The 20,727-nt window shown below is 43.1% G+C and overlaps 1 long non-coding RNA gene across 4 annotated transcripts in view; it reads right to left on the bottom strand.

Moving 5' to 3' along the window:
• Positions 1-20,727, bottom strand: part of LOC111177276 (uncharacterized) — a 178,200-nt gene that overhangs the window by 7,669 nt on the left and 149,804 nt on the right. The gene's annotated exons all lie outside the window — the stretch shown is intronic.

Raw genomic sequence — 20,727 nt, 5'->3', positions numbered from 1 at the left:
ATTGTGGGGTCACACACAGGGAGGGAGGAGACGTGAAGAAGTTATGAATTCTGTTCATGCAGTTGCTACAGGCTTTATATGGACATGTTCATCCTGAGTGTTGAAAATGAATAGGACTTGGGCAAATAACAAGGAGCAGAAGGGCCAAAGGAACAGAGAATGCAAAAGCACAAAGGAATAAATATGTATGGGTACTTGAGGGTCAGTTAAAATAGTAAAAATAATAGTGTCAAAGGGTATCCTTTTAAATGATAATCCTTCCAAGGAAAGTGAGGATTTCGACTCTAATGAGAAGTTGAAATAACCATCCATAATCCTTATAACCTAAAGAATGAATTCAATTGTCTCTCTTCCTTTCTCTTTCATCTCTGCCTTCCAAGAAGTTCCAAATACTCATAACGTAATAACCCCTTATATTTACACAGCCCTTTACAGGTAACAGGGCAATCTTCATAGGCACTGTGCTACCTAATCCTCGCCTGAATTCAATTATAGCATTCAACCCGTTCTTCCCCAGACTCACCAACTGTGTGTGTGTGCGTGTGCGTGTGTGTGTGTGTAAGAAAGGTTTCTTCCCATTACCCTAACAATAGGAATTACATCACTTTATATTACAAAGAGAATACAGCAACATCAAATGATTGGAAAGATCAGGGAAATATATGAATTTTCAAGGACACAGAGATTCAGAGATTCAAACATCGAAATATCTGTTCAAAGGTGAAGTGAAAATACTTTTCTATAAAAGGACACAAAGTTATGTGGATTTCCAAGTATCTCTTGCTTGGGTCCCGCTCTTTGAGCTAACAAGGTTCCCCTCCAGCTGGGAGGAAGAGAAGCCTGAAGCCCTCAAGTGAGATTTTAATTCAGTTAGTGTTTTACCACTTTGCTGCAGCAACCAAGGACCTATGGTGTCCGACTAACAGGCTGATGCTAAGGTAAAAGAGTGAACAGAGCACCCATTTGGATAAGCCTGGCAGCAAAGCATGGCATTGCCATGGAAACCACAGAAGGCCATTAATTAGCTATCAAATAAAATCACTGGAAAATTCTGGACCCTGGCATATCTGCCCCCTTCAAAGAGGAGGACAAGAAGACTTCACACTAACAGCAAAGTCTCCCTTCATTGATTAAAATCATAGCTGCACAGGCACTACATGTCACAAAGCGGAAGAAAGATGAGGAAGTAAAACAAATTGACACAAAAGAAGAAGGAAAGAGTCTTTGGGATTATCCGATTCCAAGGATATATTTTAAATGTAGAGCATCTTATTGGGTTGTCTATGTTGATAAACTTATCTCAATGAAAAACATTTTCTCCTATTCTCTGTTTGTGGAAAGAAAGTGAGAAGAATAATATGTATCCACTAGATGGTGATAAATGATTGGGGGAAGCTATCAGAGAGTCAAAGCATGAGAAGCAATTAACCCCTAAAATAATAGATGGAGACTGTGTAACTTTGAAATTAATAGGGGGAAAGTTTTTTAATTAAAAAGAAGGCAGAAAAGGAGAAACAAAAGAATCATTAAAATAGCTGAATACATGGACATAATAACAAAACTTGCCACACAAGTAATCACAATAAATGTACTTGGACAAAACTTGCCAGTAAAGAGACAGAGGTGGTCAGACTACAAGTTATAACTTTTAAAAGTCATGGGAAAAGGGCTTCCCTGGTGGCGCAGTGGTTGAGAGTCCGCCTGCCGATGCAGGGGATGCGGGTTCGTGCCCCGGTCCGGGAAGATCCCACATGCCGTGGAGCGGCTGGGCCCGTGAGCCATGGCTGCTGAGCCTGCACGTCCGGAGCCTGTGCTCCACAACGGGAGAGGCCACAACAGTGAGATGACCGCGTACCGCAAAAAAAATAATAATAATGGGAAAAAAGTTTGAAAATAAAAAGATGCATAAAGGTATCCTAGACAAATATTAGCTAAAAGGAAGCTGATGTACTGTTAATAGCAAAGTGGACTTTAAGGCAAAACACATTATTAGGATTACAGATGGTCAATTCAGCAGGGAAAGTGGAGAGAAGAGTGGACACATAGAACCATAGACTCTTTAGGCTAAAGGGCTCATTAAGAATCTGTAAAACTTCAACTTTCAGAGATGAAGAGTTATACTCGAAGTTATTCTACAAGTTTTGAACACTGATCATGATTACAGTTCTCTTTTCACTACCTCCAAGTAAAAGACTGTCCAGTCCAACCTCCTAACCAAGACAAGAATCAGTTCCATGACATTTAAACTAATAAGCTAATAATGTACAGAAACTCATATGCAAATATTCTCTCTCTCTCCTCTATCTTTCTTTTCTATGTCACCAAAATCTTCTATATAGGCATTTTTCCAACTGAAGATCAATGCAAATCTTTGGTTGGTTATAATGAGCTCAGGCTGAGCAGAGAGTACTCTCTTGCTAAGAACAGAGTAATACCAGTGGCTCCAGCTCTGCCAACCTGAGAACCTACAGATGGAAGAGGTTACCTGAATGAACTCTCCTTTCTCAATATCCCTGTCTTTCCAAATCATTATCAGGGCCTGAAGTTACAAGTGGAAGGTCATCCCTCACTTTTCAGTATTGGATCTAATGCATTCGGCATCAAGGCATAGGGTACATTCTCTAACTGGCTTGGAACCCCCTTTCCTCTCAATAACTCACAGATCAAGACAGATGCAGGGAATGGGATGGGACAGTTTTGAACCAATGGGGAGGAAATCAACTCAAAAGTCATAGTTACTTTTGGGGGAATTGCGGATCTTTTTGAGAAATGTGAAGGCTCTGGACTCTTTCCCAATAAAAATGTGGTCAGAAGCTTTTATTTAAAACTTTTGTCAAAGCCATTTTCTTCTTGGCATAAATGGCTCCATGTAGAAGTTTTATGGAGACTGTTTTATGGAGACTTCACATACACTTTTGAATAATATTTCACAGATCCCTTAATGATCTTTCTTGAACATTCTAGAATACTACAAACCTTCAGTAAGTGCCTCTGATCTCGCCTAGACCCTTTATTTTACGAAATTTAACACTTCAGCTTTCAAAGATGAGGAGTTGCACCCAAAGTTGTCCTAAAAGTCTTGAACACTGAGCGTGGGTTCAGTTCCCTTTACCCTATCTCAAGCATATTTTGGCCTAGAATCTCATATCAAGGTAATGTAGTTCAGATAGCTGAATCCTGCCCTTAGGGAAGCCAGTTTTTAACATACAGGTAGGGCTTCCCTGGTGGCGCAGTGGTTGAGAGTCCGCCTGCCGATGTAGGGGACGCGGGTTCGTGCCCCGGTCCGGGAAGATCCCACATGCCGCGGAGCGACTGGGCCCGTGAGCCATGGCCACTGGGCCTGCGCGTCCGGAGCCTGTGCTCCGCAACGGGAGAGGCCGCAACAGTGAGAAGCCCGCATACCGCAAAAAAAAAAAAAAATACAGTAACATACAGGTAAACACCTTAATGGAAATGACAGTTATGATCACGTTAATAAAACCCAAACTATACAAAATCCCAAAGGTATGAAGTAGATACATTCTGTATAAGCACTAACTAAAAGGAAGAGGTCTCTAAACCAGAAAGTAATGAGCTTGGTTACAGGATGAGTGGGCATGCATTGGTAAGTACTGCATCATCAGTGGAGAGAGAGTCTGGTTCACTGAGCCTGGTACAATAGTATTTGAAAGAGAGAGGCTTTGTCCTACTCAATTCAGTCTATTCCAACAATACCATAGATGGAGTGGCTCAGATAGCAAACATTTATTTCTTACATTTCTGGAGGCTGGGGATTCCAAGATCAATGCACCCACAGATTTACTGTCTGGTGAGGATCCACTTCCTGGTCATAAAGGGCTGTGTCCCCACTGTGTCCTCACATGGCAGTGGGGCAAGAGAGCTCTCCGGGGGTCTCTTTTATAAAGGCACAAATCCCACTAATGAGGGTTTCACCCTCATGACCTAATCACCTCCCTACCTCCTAATACCAGCACCTTGAGGGTTTAGGATTTCAATGTATCAATATTAGGACACAGATATTTACTCTATAACAGTGTGAAATCAGTTTAAGTGAAAACCTCCATTAAATAGCTTGGAATAAACAAATGAGCTTCATGAGTCACAAGTTGACTTTCATTTGAGTATCTGACCTCCACTCGCAAACTTCCTTGCTTGGTAAGTGTCCACAGCCAGAACTGCACTGGCTCCACCCCAGGGCCAATATTTCCCTAAGAATCCTAAGAATGAACAAGGAGCCTGTCCACAGTCAAGATTTCACAGTCTCCATAAAACTTCTACATGGAGCCATTTATGCCAAGAAGAAAATGGCTTTGACAAAAGTTTTAAGTAAAAGCTTCCGAGCTGATTGATAAGGGAAAGAAGGGATTCCCAAGCTACTGGTATAAATTTTCCTATTGATGTCACCAGGGATGGCTGTGCTCTCCCTGTCAAGTGACCCCTGCAAACCTTAACCAGGGACCCAAGATTGGTGTGACTCTGCCACAGGCTTGCATCAGTGAGGAAACTGTAACATTCTTACAAATTAGAGGGTGATTACAAACCCTGCCAAGGGATCGTTAATTATATGGTGTTAATTGCATAATGTATAATTATAAATTAATAATAACATCACCTAGCATTTTGTTAGTGTGCAAAAGGATGCTGTGCTTAAAGCCTGGACCCAGGAGCTGGGTTTTCCTGAATTATTAGACACCTCGGATTAGAACTCAGATTAAAACTCAGATCCCCCAACTTCCAGGTGAGTGATTTAACCATTATAGTCAACATTATTCCTGACATGAGAAAATAACTAGCAGCATAGGGCTGTAGCTAAGAGTACAGCCTGGAGACAAGAGAAAGTAGAGCTCATCCACTTAACTACCTGTGCTGCTTGACTGAGATGTTTAAACCTCTCTGTGCTTCAATTTCTTCTTCTGTGAAAATGAGGTTCTTAACAGGTTCTCTCTAACATGGTTGGTTATGAGAATTACATATGTTTGAGAGCCTAAAACTGTGGCTTCCTATAGGAAGCCTATCTGTTAAATAGGTGACACAAATAAAAATATACTTGAGATAGATAGATATGCAAAATAATATTCTTCATAATACTAGCTAACATCAATTGGGCTCATTTTACAAGCCAAACACTACAGTAACAATTTGATGTGAGTTACTCATTTAACTTCACTGCAACCCAATGAGAGGGGGTCGAATTATCAGTTCAGCTTACACATGAAGAAACTGAGTCTTAGAAAGATGAAATAACTTGTCTGTGGTCACACAGCTAGTGATGGAATTATGATTTGCCAGTCTCCAAAAATAGGTCTCTTAAGTATGCTGCACGATTTCCCCAATTAGTGAAAATAAGTGGCCTAACAAAGTTATTTATAAGCATAATCCAGACCTTAAGAGGCATCTGGCACCACTGTTTTATTACAGAACCATTCAATTCCTCTGTGAGCCAGAGTCAAGGGTACCCAGATAGCTTTAAGTGTACTGACTCCTGGAGTCAGAGCTTCAGCAGAGACCCAGGAGAAATGGGCTGTCTAGGACAGATTTTCCATCCGGAGGAGCAGGATCTGGCACAGAGCCCAGATACATTTCATATTCCTGCTCAGACACCTCAGGGAAGCCTGCTGGCTCCAGGTAGGTCCACCATCTCTTTGGGCAAAGTGCTATTGATTTGTGCATTGCTCTTCTCTGGGAAAGCAGTGCTGAGGGAGTGAAATATGCAGGTGGTGAGCGGGAGATGAACACCATAGTCTGTTCTCCATGCCTAGCATACAAAGAGGATGGCTTTGATCTCCAGCTGGGCCTATTCCTACATTTCAACATGGGCTGGAACCAGCCTGATCCAAGGCTCCTGAAATCTATCCCTGGCCCATCCCCCCACAGAGCTGGATGGGATCTTTGGGATAATTGGGGAGGATAGAGAATGACTTCTGTAGACAATGGGTGCGGTTGTGTAAAGATATCTTCCTTGTTCCTCGTTCAGCTTCCTGCTGTCACCCCACTTTCTCAAGCTATTTGTATCTCGCCTATCCTAGAAGTCCCAGAATTGTCGTTCTTGACCATAACATGCAAACCAATTTTTCTTTCTCTTACAGTGACACAAAGACAGAAAGGCAGAATGAATAAACTATATTGTGATTAAAGAATTTTAGATGTTGGGCTTCCCTGGTGGCGCAGTGGTTGAGAGTCCGCCTGCCAATGCAGGGGACACGGGTTCGTGCCCCGGTCCGGGAAGATCCCACGTGCCGCGGAGCGGCTGGGCCCGTGAGCCATGGCCGCTGAGCCTGCGCGTCCGGAGCCTGTGCTCCGCAAAGGGAGAGGCTGCAACAGTGAGAGGCCCGCGTACCGCAAAAAAAAAAAAAAAGAATTTTAGATGTTTACCAAAAAATTACTTCTACATGTGCTTTTTCAAGCAATGTCTATGGAAAGGGGAATATAAATGCCTATTTCACCTTCTAACCTTGTAAGGTCAATCAGGTCTTAGGAAATGGGATTCAGCATACATTTACAGAAGAGGGAAAGAAGGCATGTAATGTTTACTGCTCCTCTATGATGCCCTGGGTACTTAGCACGTATCTAATCCAATCCTCATAAATGCCTAGGAGAGAGTTATTATTGACATCATGCAGGTGAGGAATTTAGGCACCAAAAAGGTTGGTAACTTAAGTTCAGTTTCACCATTTACTTTTTTAGCACAAAATTAAACAGTGAGATGGAGTGGTTAGCAGCATGGGATCTGGGGCCTGAAGAGGTTCAATTCTTATAAACTCTGTGACCTTGGAAAGTTACTTAACCTCTGTGGAGTTTCTTCATCTGTCGCTTGGGGAGAATAAAACTCCCAGTTGATCCAGTTGCCATGAGGATGTTTCTCTTGCCAGATTTCCACCCTTTACATTACACCCATTACACCCTTTACAGATTTACACCCTTTAGTGCAGGTAAGGGCCTGCCTAGAACTCCCTTGGTACATGGGAAGCACTCAATAAAAGTTAGCTTTCATAATTCCTTTGGGCAAGGCATGCATCAAGACTGGAGCTTGAAGTCATGACCCCATTATGCCCTTTGGCTTCCCCTGTTGAGTATGTGGCTCCCTGGCTATCAGCTATAGCACAGAAACTAAGCGGAAGAGGTAGACAAATTCCTAGCTTCCAACAGTTCACACGGGGAGGGCAGAATGGAAGAAGACATCATTTTTCAATGATAAAAATGGAATCGGGGAAAAAGAGAATGAAAGACTGAGTTTGTAAGAGAAGTAATGAAGAATAGTGGTGACTGTTCCCAGAGTTCTCTCTGACAAAGCTCGGTACAGCCTCACCCCATTTCCAAGCAAGCAGGGATGTTGCTTAGCAACCCAGCCAGGAACAGCAGAGAGAGCTCTGTGCTGGTACATTAAGGGCTGATACTGCCGTCCTGAAAAGGACCAAACTTTCTTTTTTTTTTTTGCGGTACGCGGGCCTCTCACTGTTGTGGCCTCTCCCGCGGAGCACAAGCTCCGGACGCACAGGCCCAGCGGCCATGGCTCACGGGCCCAGCCACTCAGCGGCATGTGGGATCTTCCCAGACCGGGGCACGAACCCGCGTCCCCTGCATCGGCAGGCGGACTCTCAACCACTGCACCACCAGGGAAGCCCAGGACCAAACTTTTGCTTAAAATCCCGCCTATAGCACAAGGGACACGTGCAAATTGGAAGCACCCGGGAGGAGAGTTTTCTGGGAGGTTCGGTTGAACAGAAGGCTGGCAAAGGGGAAAAGAGTCTAAATTAGTGGAAAAAATACAGAGCGAATATTTTTAAAAATTTCTTTCAAATACTGTAGAAACAATGTGCTAAGAAAGATTTAACAAGCCAAGGACTTGGTGAGTCAGCTTCACTGCATGTTGATGTGGCAACTGTGGCCAGCAGGACATGCGAGGTTCCTGGCTCATGTGGGCCGCCTCTCCCTACAGCTGCAGCTACTTGGTTACCACCTACAAGTTCAGTCTCGAAGTCAGATCTGGAGAGAATATTGTTCTTAGTCAGTAGAGATTGAAGGTGTCAGAGTTCAACTCTATATTCATTCATTCAACAAATATTTATTTAAGTTTGCAGTTCAGAGTGAAAGATAGACATTCATTTTGAAGTGTGATACGTGTTAAGGAGTGGGAAGTATAAGATGCCGTGGGAGTCTACAACATGAACCCCTAGCCTAGATCGGACAGGGAAGGGGGAGAAAGTCGTGGAAAGCACCAGAAGATCTGATGTTTAATGAGAGTCTTGAATGATAAGTAAGAGTTGAACAAAAAGGAAGGGAAATTTGTTCCATGTGGAGTGGCAGTACATGCAATGGTCCAGTTCAGCTGGAGATGAGAGAGAGAAAAGGGGAGAGGGAGGGAAAGAAGAGAGAGGAGAGAGGAATGAATTGGGGATGGGGGTGCGAAGGAGTAGCAGAAGGTAAAAGTATTATATAGTCATGGGATGAAGGGTCTTGCAACCCATAGGAGGATTCTGGACCTTATCCTAAGAGCGTCTAGCAGCCCTTGCAGAATTTCAAGCATGACATGTGATCAAGTGCACTAGCAGCCCGTCAGCCCCCCGGCTATCCCACTTTATGCTTGTAACCCAGTACCTGGGCCCCTGGTCTAGTCTCTTGAACTCCTGGCTTGATTCTCTGCGTAGTTTCCCCCGTCCCTGAAGAAAGGAGAGGCTGCATTCTCTGGGGGTGGGGAGGTGGGGAGGCTGGGGATACATCACCACCCCTTCCTTAACGCACAGAGTCTTGCTCTTGAACCTGAATTCATGGATCATCCGTTTCCCTGCCCCCCCCCTTTTGATTTGCCTGTCTTGACTCTCAGCCACAGGGCTTGCCCTCCTGCCACTCCTCATGTCATTATGGCCGACCTGATGCTGTTTGGTTGGACTCTCTATCACTCACTTCTGTTTTCTTCATCCCACTGCTACCAGGTCAAGTTCCACTAAATAGTCATCATCCCATAGCCTGCAGCAGCTGTGTCTGAACCAACTACTTGCCCAGGAACTGATCCACTCCGAGAGCTTGTCTCATATAAAGTTCTGGTCAGCCTTAGTGATGATGCAAGAAATTCATCTGACCCACCTGCCTCTTTCGAATAGCGCTTAAGGGCACAAACTCTGGAGTCAACTTCCCTTGAGAGTGAACCCTGGTCCAGGCCAGGACTTAGCGGTGTGGCAGGTTAGTTCATCTCTCTCAGGCTGGTTCCATCATCCATACATGAAGATATTAACACCCACCTGTGGGGCTGCTATGAGGATTAAAAAAGACTATGAGATACAATACCCAAAAAAGCACCCTGCACATAGTAGGAGCAAAATAAATATGTATTCCTCTCTATTCTTCCTCTGAAAGGGCATTATCTGCTTACATTCCTGTTTTTGATCCTTACGATGATTGCTAAGATTGGAGGATTAAAGGAGCTTACGTGTATAAAGCACCAGGTATATAGCAAACACAAGATAAGTATTAGCTATTATTATTATTATCATTAATGAAGCAGAATATCCTGATTAAGAGATTAACTGTGTCTTGTTTTCTTGAATATGGGACCATCCAAAAGAACGGAAGTCACTATCCATCTGTCCTTTTGAGAATTCACACGTACCACCCACAAAATGCAGCTTTCGTCCTTCAAGACAGTTCTGAACCCTTGGGAAAGGCCAGCGGCTCCTTTGGTTTCAGAGATGATCCTGCAGAAGACGCCCTCTGGGGAGGTCAGGTTGCTTTGCACAGCTGCATGGGGACCATTCTCATCGTAGTCCAAGAATATGGCATCTTGTGGAGACGATCCTGCAGAAGACGCCCTCTGGGGAGGTCAGGTTGTTGCACAGCTGCGTGGGGACCATTCTCATCGTAGTCCAAGAATATGGCATCTTGTGGAGCAGTTGATAGTGTTGATGGCTGTTACACGCTGAAGTATGTCCCCCCAAATTCACGTGTTGACGATCTAAACCTCAGCACCTCAGGATGTGAATGTATTTGGAAATAAAGAGGTGATTCAGTTAAAATGAGGCTGTTAGGGTGGGCCTCATCGAATCTGACTGGTGTCTCTATAAAAAGGAAACATCTGGGCGCACAAAAAGGCACCAGTGATGTGTGTATGCAAAGAAAGACCTTGTGAGAACACAGGGAGAAGTGGCCTTCCGTACGCCAAGGAGAGAGGCCTCAGAAGAAACCAAATCTGCCGACCCCTTGATCTTGGATTTCTAGCCTCCAGAACTGTGAGAAAATAAAGGTCTGCGGTTTAAGCTACCTGGTCTGTGATATTTAGTTCTGGTGGCCTGAGCAGACTAATACGGTGGTCCATCAAAGAATTAGGCTGTAGTCACTGTGGAGTAGGTGGAGAGAGACAGGTACTTGAATCAGAAGACAGAACAGGTTCTTTGGGAGATGGCATGGTAGCTTGGACTTTCTGAGAATGAGACTATACCTTTCTTCCCCATGGGGAGGAGGACCTTTGATGCAACTGCTGGCCTGGATGCCTTGGAGAATGGACACCTGGCGTGTGGCCTTGAGGGAAGTATCCGGCTTGCCTTGTGAAGACCCCGAGGCATGAGACTGTACCATGAGTGACCCCAGCATGCTCTCTGTAGAAGAAGCATGCAGGATTCCTGCACACATCTCCAGGTAATAGCTGCAAGCTAGTGGTCAGTAGAGACCAAGGACCAGGCCTCTGCCTCATTTTCTTTCCGGCCATATGTGTGCAGGATTAAAGCAGCATCCAAGAGAGGGCTGGAGGGAATTTCATGAATGAGTGTGATGGTCATTCTGCTAATCGGGTAGATGATAACTCAGAAACATATAATTTAAAAAGAAAAAAAATAGGTAACATTTCTCACATCTGTACGTAATGAAATAAATTAATATCCATTATATATAAGTTGGCAGAACAGCTATGAAGACGCTGTATTTATCTTGGTCTCTGTTGTATCCCTAGTCCTAGTACAGCACCTGGCATCAGGTACGTGTTCAGTACTTGTGGACTACCCATGTGCTGCTTTCTTTATTTCAGACATGCACAGACAGAGGCCCAGAGAGGTTCAAGAGGCCTAGCCAAGGTCACACAGTCATTAGCAGACACAAGGTGTCTTAGTCGGTTTGGGCTTCTATAACAGCATATCTTAAACTGGGCAGCTTTAATAGCAAACATTTATTTCTTACAGTTCTGGAGGCTGAGAAGTCCAAGATCAAGGTGCCAGAGATTCAGTGCCTGGTGGGAACTTGCTCTTGGTTTGCAGATGGCTGTCTTCTTGTTGGGTCTTTTCACACGAAGGAGAGTGAGAGCTCCAGACTTCTCTTTTTATAAGGACACTAATCCCATCTGGGGGCTCCATCTCATGACCTTATGTAAACTTGATTACCTCCCAAAAGCCTCGGCTCTCAATACCATCACACTGGGGTTTCACGTAGGGTTTCAAGATGTGAATTGAGGTCAGAGGGGTTGGGTGGGGGTGGAGATGTAAACATTTAGTCCATAACCCAGGGCAGGAATGAAAACATTTGACTTTCACTCCCGTGTTCTGCTCAAAGACTATGTAGATATTTAACATCCTTTTTCCAGAGCATCTGGTTCAGGATCCTCCCTGGGACAGGCCAATGGATGGGCAGAGCGACCTAGTATGACGAATCCTCTTTCCCCCTGTCCTCTCGCGAGGGGAATTTGTCATCTTCTGTGATCCTCAAGCTGGCAACATCGGTCTGGATGTTTGTTAATGACACTGACCTAAATCTGTCACGTTGCAAGGAACCCTTCACGGCAGCTGGGATTTGCTGCCATATAACGGCTTTATTGTACATGGAACTCTCTAATAAGCTGATTAAAAAATAAATATTTTTTGAAGCCATAATATGTACTTTTCAGACATCTGATAAGAAGCAACGTAAATAGAAACATCACGCTGGGTGTAGAAAGCGGAAATCCTGTTGTAGTAGAAGATGCTCATGCTTTGATCGTGGCACATTTCTCATGGCTGCCAGAGCAAAGGTCTGGAGTGATGATCTTCTCATTTAAACCTTTCCTTGCTTTGTTTTTATGCCAGTTCAGCATACGAGGGATACAGTTATGGGTAAGCAGTGGGTCTCCCTAGGATGGCTTGACTTCTGACTGTGCCTCAGTGAAGCAGGACCATTTTATTACTTATGTGCCTGGCATCGAACTGTTCAAATCTCTAATTCTCCAAAAGACTCTGAAAGAAAGATAGGCATAGCCATCCTCATTTGACAGAGGAGGAAATCGAGTCTCAGAAAATGTCTTTGGCTTTGGGACTTTGGAAGAGCTGGATTCACATCACCTCTCATAGCCAAGCTCGTGTTATTGAAATCATTCATTCCTTCTTTCATCTAGCAAACCTTGAGCACCTGCTGTCGTACTTGGTACTGTACTTAGCTGCCTCAGAAGGAAAAGGTGGACCCTCCCCAGTCAGAAAGCTTTCACAGTATTCTTTAGTGTAGCGATCTTCTAGTTGAAATATAGACCTCATTCTTACCAGTACGTTTCCTTTACACTAAGAAACCTAATGTTATAGATGAATATAGTACCTTATGATTGACCTTTATGCAAGAAAGGATTAACTTAGCTACTTGGGTTGCTCAAACCTTGCAAATTTCTAAGACTTGTCTTCAGGACTGGCTCTTGGCCAACTGCTGAGAGATGAGCTCTAAGTCCTTGGAATATTCTGCCTGAGAAGAGTGTTTTTATATGCCTGGGGCCTTGGGCCATGCTGCCAGTTTGATCAGACAGATCAAAATGCTAACAAATGTGATGTAGGGCTTTTATCTGTTTTTGCTCTGTGGACCCAGAGTCCGAGTACCTGAGGTCAGTCACATGGACGCTGCATTATGCCTACATAACCGATCCCAGGAAAATCCTGGGTACCAGCGCTTAGGTGAGCTTCCCTGGGCGGCAACAGTTCACCTCTACTGTCACACATCATTGCTGGGAGAATTAAGTGTCCCTGCAACTCCATAGGAAGCAGATACCTGGAAGCTTGCATTTGATTCTCTTGGACTTCATCCTATGTACATTTACCTTTGCTGATTTTAATCTGCATCCTTTTGCTGTAATAAACTATAACGTGAGTGTAACAACTTCTGAGTCCTATGAGTTCTTCTAGTGAATCATTGAGGCTTGGGGTCATCTTGGGCAACCCTGAAACAACCATCCACTTTTCTACTCATCATCTTTTTTATTCCTTATCACACTTGGGAGACCCCCTGCACTGGCATATCCATTGTGTGAATGAGAAATCTCAGATTCCCTGAGGTCAAGTGCCTTCCTGGATAATGTTTCGAGGACCCCATGTCACCTGCATTCTAAACCAGTGGAGAGGGAGAGTGGTTAGGGCATTAAAAATCTAAATATCACCTGTCACACTGATAAAGGAGAGATTGGAGGATGTGGTGTAGGTGTGCATGACGATATAAACCCCCAAATTACAGATATGCCCACGCAATCATAGACGGCACTAGACAACTACAGGTCTCTCCCCTTGAAGATAAAACTTCCCTCCTGGCATATCAGTGTTGGGGAGAAAAAAGCTTTCCTTTGCCCTTCTAGGTTCTTCCTGCTGGTCTAAGAATTAAATCAACATGGGGCAGGTTCATGAGAGAAAAACAGATTTCATCATGTACGTCCAAGGACCCCATAAGAATACGAAACCATAAATAAACAGGCAATTGAGGCTTATATGCCATCCTGAGCTAGGGAGAATGAGATAGGGGCCTGGGGCTTCAAAAGAGAGACAGACAGTTCACAGGGTGAGGGGAAGAGCAACTGTTTAGAAAACAGATGTTTGCCCTGCCATTCAGAGAAATCTTTCTGATATAAAAAGAAGTTATCTTTGGTAATAGCTCTCTTTCTGGTACAGGCTCCCTATCTAAATTCTTTTTTTTTTTTTTTTTTGCGGTACGCGGGCCTCTCACTGTTGTGGCCTCTCCCGTTGTGGAGCACAGGCTCCGGACGCGCAGGCTCAGCGGCCATGGCTCACGGGCCCAGCCGCTCCGCGGCATGTGGGATCTTCCCGGACCGGGGCACGAACCCATGTCCCCTGCATCGGCAGGCGGACTCTCAACCACTGCGCCACCAGGGAAGCCCTCTAAATTCTTTTAGGCAGTTAAGGGGGAGGTAAAAAGAAAAACTTCCTGAGTCATCTGTTTCTCAAAAATAACCAGCTCCAAACAATCCCCATGCCAAGGACATATTTTGGGGTGGCAAACTTTGCTCCCCTACATCGGGGGGGAGACCAGTGCACTACTTTGCAAGTAGGCAGGTCCTAGAGAAGAAAGGTCACTCACTCTTCCAAACACAGCTGTTGGAGCCCTCACTCTACTTCCAGGTGAGGAGTGAGGAGGTGGCCTGTGGTCTGGAGCATGCTTCTAGTTAATGAATGTCTGTCTGTCTGTCTAGAATCAGAGTCAGGGAAAGAAAGTGTCCTGCAGGTTGCAGGAAGTAAATGATGCTACCAGAGCTGGAATTCCCAGTGGTCTTGGAGCGCAGGACACATCCTCCTGACACCATCTTACATTGACTTCACTGCAAACACTGGGCTTTTGACTGTTGACTTCCAGCTCTCAGGGTCTCAGTGGCGTAAGGTACTGTAGATGTTTAAATGCAAAACGCCCTAAGAAACCGTGCTGGACTTAGTTAACAGCACCTATTTAAGGAAAGCAACTCCCCTCCCTTCAGACCCAGGACTATTTCCCAAAGCCTGATGCTTAAGATAAGCACAAGCTCAAATTGCTCCATGTCACAACAGAATGCAGCCAGATATTCAGGCCTGGCTATATCAAACACTTCCTAAACCTGTTTCATCTCTCTCCCCTTTTATGGATCAAAGAAAGCTGTGCTGAGACATACGGGTCTGTGTCTCAGTTTTATTCCTTCATTTGTTCATTAAATGAACATTCATTAAGCCTTAGCTATGTGTCAGATGCTATCATATTTACTGGGGATACAACAACTAAGTATTTGCTTCAAAGGGTTTAGTCTCAGTTTAGGAAGTGGGGCATGTTCAAAAGTAATGCAAATATGGATCCGAGAGAAGCATTTTCAGGATAAAGTCAGGTAGAAATGAGGGAGTGGTCTATTTCTGGGTCAATCATCCTTATTTGCATGCAAAAACATCTACTCCTGTTCTGCCTTCCCATCCAGTCCCCTTTTTCTCCCTAACCTTCATTTGCTTCTTTTTTGCTCTTCTCCCCAACTATTCCTAACATCCTCTCATGATTTGGCCACTATGGTCAGTATCTAGATCCCTCACCAACCATGATGGCTTGAACCAGATGCTCCACTAAAGACCAGTCTGGTGCTCAATCTGTACCAAGTCCAAGTGCCATTCAGATTTGAGCTGGGCCTGCTTTGCAGCTTGTTTTAGCATCTTTTGCTGCAAAGTTCTTGCTAACAAAACGCAAGTTGTACCTCCACAGACCCCGAGCCTGTGGAGTACTTTCTATGGCAAGCCTGTGCCCTGGAACAGCTTATCCAAACTGTAACACAATCCACTCACCTCCTGGGCAAGATTTATTTATTTATTTTTTTAACACCTTTGTTGGAATATAATTGCTTTACAATGGTGTGTTAGTTTCTGCTGTATAACAAGGTGAATCAGCTATACGTATACATACATCCCCATATCTCTTCCCTCTTGCGTCTCCCTCCCTCCCACCTTTCCTATCCCACCCCTCTAGGTGGTCACCATGCACCGAGCTGATCTCCCTGTGCTATGCAACTGCTTCCCACTAGCATTCTATTTTACGTTTGGTAGTGGATATATGTCCATGCCACTCTCTCACTTCGTCCCAGCTTACCATTCACCGTCGCGGGGCAAGATTTAAAGCGCCAATGGTGTCTCATTGATTTCTGAAGGTACACTCAGAGTTGGCGTTCTGCCATTGCATATTTTAACTGTTACTGTTTTGTTCTTGCATCCTGAGGTGATTTTATCAGGAGGAACGCATGTTTGAAGAAGCTGAATTAAATACAGGCAAATCTCATTAATTCAGACTCCACTAATTCAGGCTAGACTGAAACATAACTTTGTGTTTATGTTTTTACTAGAAGTAAAAAGATTTTCTAAATAAATTAACGGTGGGAATAAGACTGCAGGGAGAGGAGGTTTCACCTGTTTAAAAGGCAGCATTTCCAAACCCCTTCAGGGATTCTAGAAGCGCCATCAACATATAAACAATTGCCTTTGTGTTTGTTCATTAAAGCTAAAGACTTTTTCTTCAAGAAATAATTTACTGTTAGGCAAATGCTTCTTTTAGTCTTTTTCTTCTGTCGAGTTGGGAAATAATACAGCTAAACATCTTTTAAAATATTCCCCAATTCACTCCCCTCCATAATGCTAAATATATTATAGACATATTGTACCTAGACATAAATATATGTGCGTATGCATTAAAAATACAGTGGAAACATCTTAAAATAAAGTGGCGTATTATGGTTGGTAGGATGAAAGGTGATTTTTATTTTCTGCTTCATATTTATAAGTTTTTTCTTTAATGAACTCATTTTTATCATGAACATCAAAATGTTAAAAATATCATTAACATTTTATAATAGTTAACAGGTCTTTTTCCCCAAATGGTTTATACAGAATAAAGTGGAATCATATCCATACGGATAAAAACACTTGGTGGGTGGAGTGAGAAGCTCACTTACCACAAGGCCAAAGTTTATCTTTTGCCCCCTTTGTTGGAGGCCACTGGGTCCTGAAATCTGGTTAGAATATGTATCAGCAGCCATCTATCATTCTGTGGGCACGACTGTGCTGGGTGAGAAGGAGAAGTGGATGCGGTCTTCATGTGTGTTCTCCAGGAGCTCATAGGTGTCATGTTCAAACAGAGGCAACTCACACATAGCACAGCAGACGTTGTGACCAATGCCTTATAAGCCAAAACAAGTGCTAACTACCTCCAATAAAACTCTACCACCCGGGGCTTCCCTGGTGGCGCAGTGGTTGGGAGTCTGCCTGCCAATGCAGGGGACACGGGTTCGTGCCCCGGTCCGGGAAGATCCCACATGCCGCGGAGCGGCTGGGCCCGTGAGCCATGGCCGCTGAGCCTGCGCGCCCGGAGCCTGTGCTCCGCAACGGGAGAGGCCACAACGGTGAGAGGCCCGCATACTGCAAAAAACTCCACCATCTACTTCTGGTTACATTACAATCATTGCAGCTGTATTGAATATTTCGTTTGTGCCAGGTAATTTTCCATGGATTTTCCAGACATAATTTACTTTTTTTGCTACAGATAATCACAGATGGATGTTCAGGGATATCAAATAAGTTGCCCAGGTTCCCACAGCTGATACGTGATACAGGTAATATTCAAAGCCCAGTCAACCAGCACAAATCCCCTGCCCTGAATACCATGCAGCACTGTCTGCCACAAGCCTGAAAGCCAGACTGCATTGTGATTATCTCGAATATCTTTCCAGGCGGTGCAGTGGGCACTCTGAAGAGCCTTTAGTGTTTGTTGGTTATTCTTGAATTTCAGTGTTTAATTCCTGAGATAAGCATGGGTTTGGATTGACCAGATAACTCCCTTTGAGACTGATACATATCTTTAAACTCAGAGAAAGTACATCATATAGTGCACAGAGTTAGGCTATAAAATCCTCACTCTTTAGAGTCTGAGAGATCACCTGGTGAAAACTCCAACCTGATCCATCTCTTAGGCACCTGCAACCCTGCCCTTTGCAGTGGTCTTTTCTGAATTCATCTCCTGCATACCTCTTTAGAACATAGGTTTGCTGCTGGATCATGTCTGTATCTTCACATGGCATAATTACCTGAAGAAAGCTCAGCAGGTCTAAATCGTCACCAAGAAAACCATGACCATATAAGGCTTCCAGGGAAGCACAAGAGACTTATTCTTGCAGAAACAGAGAAATCGATCACTAAGGAGGGGAATGACCCCAGGGAAGAGGACTTAGCAAATAATTAGACAAGAATAAACAAACCATGATAGAAATTAAATCGTGAGAAGTATAAAAAAAAAAAAAGTAGAGTTAAGACTTCATTGAACATCAAAACAAAGTTAGGGAGGACAGGTTTAGAGGAATAATATAAAATAACATGAAAAAGGATAAATAGTAAAAGAGATTGAAGAAAATATAGCTACGAAATACAGAAGAGAGCAAACATATGGATGGTTAATGTTCCTGAAAAAAAGAGAACAAATTAGACAAGAGAATAATATTTCTTATAATGTAACAAAAAATGCTGAATTAAAGAAATACTTACACATGCAAAGTGAAAGGGTGCGACAAATCCTGGGAAAGTTGATTTAACAGATAGACAGACAAAATCATATCAAGTGTGAGACGTAACTGTGTAGGTTATTCAATTTCAGAGGCAAAGAATGACTCCTGACACACACATGATTCCCTCCAAAGAGGGGTATAAGGAGCAGACAGGCTTCTGTTTCTGCCTAGGCCAGGTTCAGGGCTACCAGACAGTGAAGCAATGTGTAAAAGCAATGATCTAAAGGAAAGGAAGTGTGACTCAAGGATTTTCCACCATGCCAAATCAGTGTTCAAGCATAAAGGAAACTGAAAGCCTTTTTTTTTAAACATCTTTACTGGAGTATAATTGCTTTACAATGGTGTGTTAGTTTCTGTTTTATAACAAAGTGAATCAGTTATACATATACACATGTCCCGGAAAGCCATTTTTATACATGGTAGAACTCAGATGAAATGTCACCCATGAGCCCTTCTTGGGAAAAAAAAAAAAAAAGCCTGGTCATAAAATCCATTCAACCAAGAAATAAAGCAAAATAAAATGCATAGAAAGAGGAACTATGAAAACAAAGTTCTTATGCACTGACTTTATTTTAATGTAGAACTAAGGTTAAGGAATGGTGAGAATGTTGGTTACTATGCAAAATGTAACTGCTATAAACTATGAAAGTATATATATATATATATATATATATGTGAAAATGAAACTAACAGAAACTGGAAGTAAGGACATAGGAAGGAAGTGAGTGTGTGGCCACGTGCCCATGTGCATGCTATCTTCTTATCTTTCACTGTGGTGGGAGGATTCTGTAAATATTACTTATATTGTGAGATTAAGAAAAATATATTTGGACATATTATTACTAACTATAAATGTAACAAATAGGTTGCTTTTGGTTTGTTTGGGGTTTTTTTGGTTTTTTTTTTTTGTGGTACGCAGGCCTCTCACTGCTGTGGCCTCTCCCGTTGCGGAGCACAGGCTCCAGATGCGCAGGCTCAGCGGCCATGGCTCACGGGCCCAGCCACTCCGTGGCATGTGGGATCTTCCCGGACCGGGGCACAAACCCGTGTCCCCTGCATCGGCAGGCGGACTCTCAACCACTGTGCCACCAGGGAAGCCCCATGTATCTCTTTTATAATAAAAGTTTTAAAAGAGACAAAATGGTCATTTTTTCCTATGAGTAAGTGAGAGCTAGACAACAATATAATTTGTGAAGAATGTTTTATAGCCTATGTGAATCAATTTATAAATATATTAAATATATTTTATCTTTAATAAAAGGAACTAATAGATGAAATATAAAATATTTCATGGTGTTTAAAATATTAATCCATGGAAGCATGCAAGTATTAGTTGGGGTTCTTACCCTGTTACTAAAATATGCACGATCTGTATTTATTCATCCAATCAACAAAGCAACTACGCTCTAGGCAGGCTGCTTACTTTTTACCATGAGTCTCAATTTCACTTTAGGATGGGGATAATAATAATAATAGTAGCAGTAGTAATAGTGATAATTACATTAATACCTATCTCATAAAACTATCATAAGGATTAAATAAGCAAATGACCATAAAGCTCTTAGCACAATTTCTGACACAAGTCATTACTTTAAAGTATATTAGCTATAATAGAAAAGGGCCAAAAAATGCCAGCTATCCTCTCACTCTGAGATTACCCATGAAGACATTACAGAGAGAGAGGGAGACAGAGTGGGGTATGGGGAGATGAGAGAGAGAATGAGAGAGAGAGAGAGAGAGAGGATGAGAGAAAGAATGGGAGAGAAAGATATAGACCCAGGTAAAAATACAGATATCTATTTATCTTCTGAACACAACGTGAGATTCATATTACTTGGAAACCTGCTTTTACTCCTTGGCAGTACATTGCTAATACTATCTATATCAATAAGTAGACTTCCATCCCCATGGCCATGCCTTAGTTCAAGCTACTATATTCTCTTGCCTGAATCTTTGCAACACACCCCTAACCTATCTCCCTGCCACCATTCTTTCCCATATTCATGTTTCTTAATTTCACACAGTTCTTCAAGCATTCCCCTTTGCCCCCAGGATCTGACTCCATCTGGCTCACTAGGCTTTGTGTAATCTAATCCTTGTTTCTTTGTGTGGCTTTATCTCTCATCACACTCCTCCATGAACTTTATGCTCTCTTCACACCTTACCCAGCAGAGCAAAGTACCCAAGCACATGCCTTCAGAAGGCAGTATGGTAGAACATAGGCATGGAAAGCATGTAAACTTTGGACCCAGACTGACCTACATTCTAATCTGGGTTCCAATGCCCACTGTGGTGTGGCCATAGCAAATACACTTGACCTTATTTGCTAATGAAATTTGCTTCTGATGAGACAATATTTTCTGCTCAAACATCAGAATAACCATTGGGTTTACAAGCCAGAACACAGCAATAATTAACAAAAAATACAATGTCCCCCACATGGTAATAATTAACTAAATTTTTTT

Source organism: Delphinapterus leucas, chromosome 6 (genome assembly GCF_059928025.1).
Source record: "Delphinapterus leucas isolate spDelLeu-1000000601 "Yukka" chromosome 6, BTC_Dleu_Yukka2, whole genome shotgun sequence".
Lineage (NCBI taxonomy): Eukaryota > Metazoa > Chordata > Mammalia > Artiodactyla > Monodontidae > Delphinapterus > Delphinapterus leucas.
This window is presented reverse-complemented; position numbering and strand designations above follow the sequence as displayed.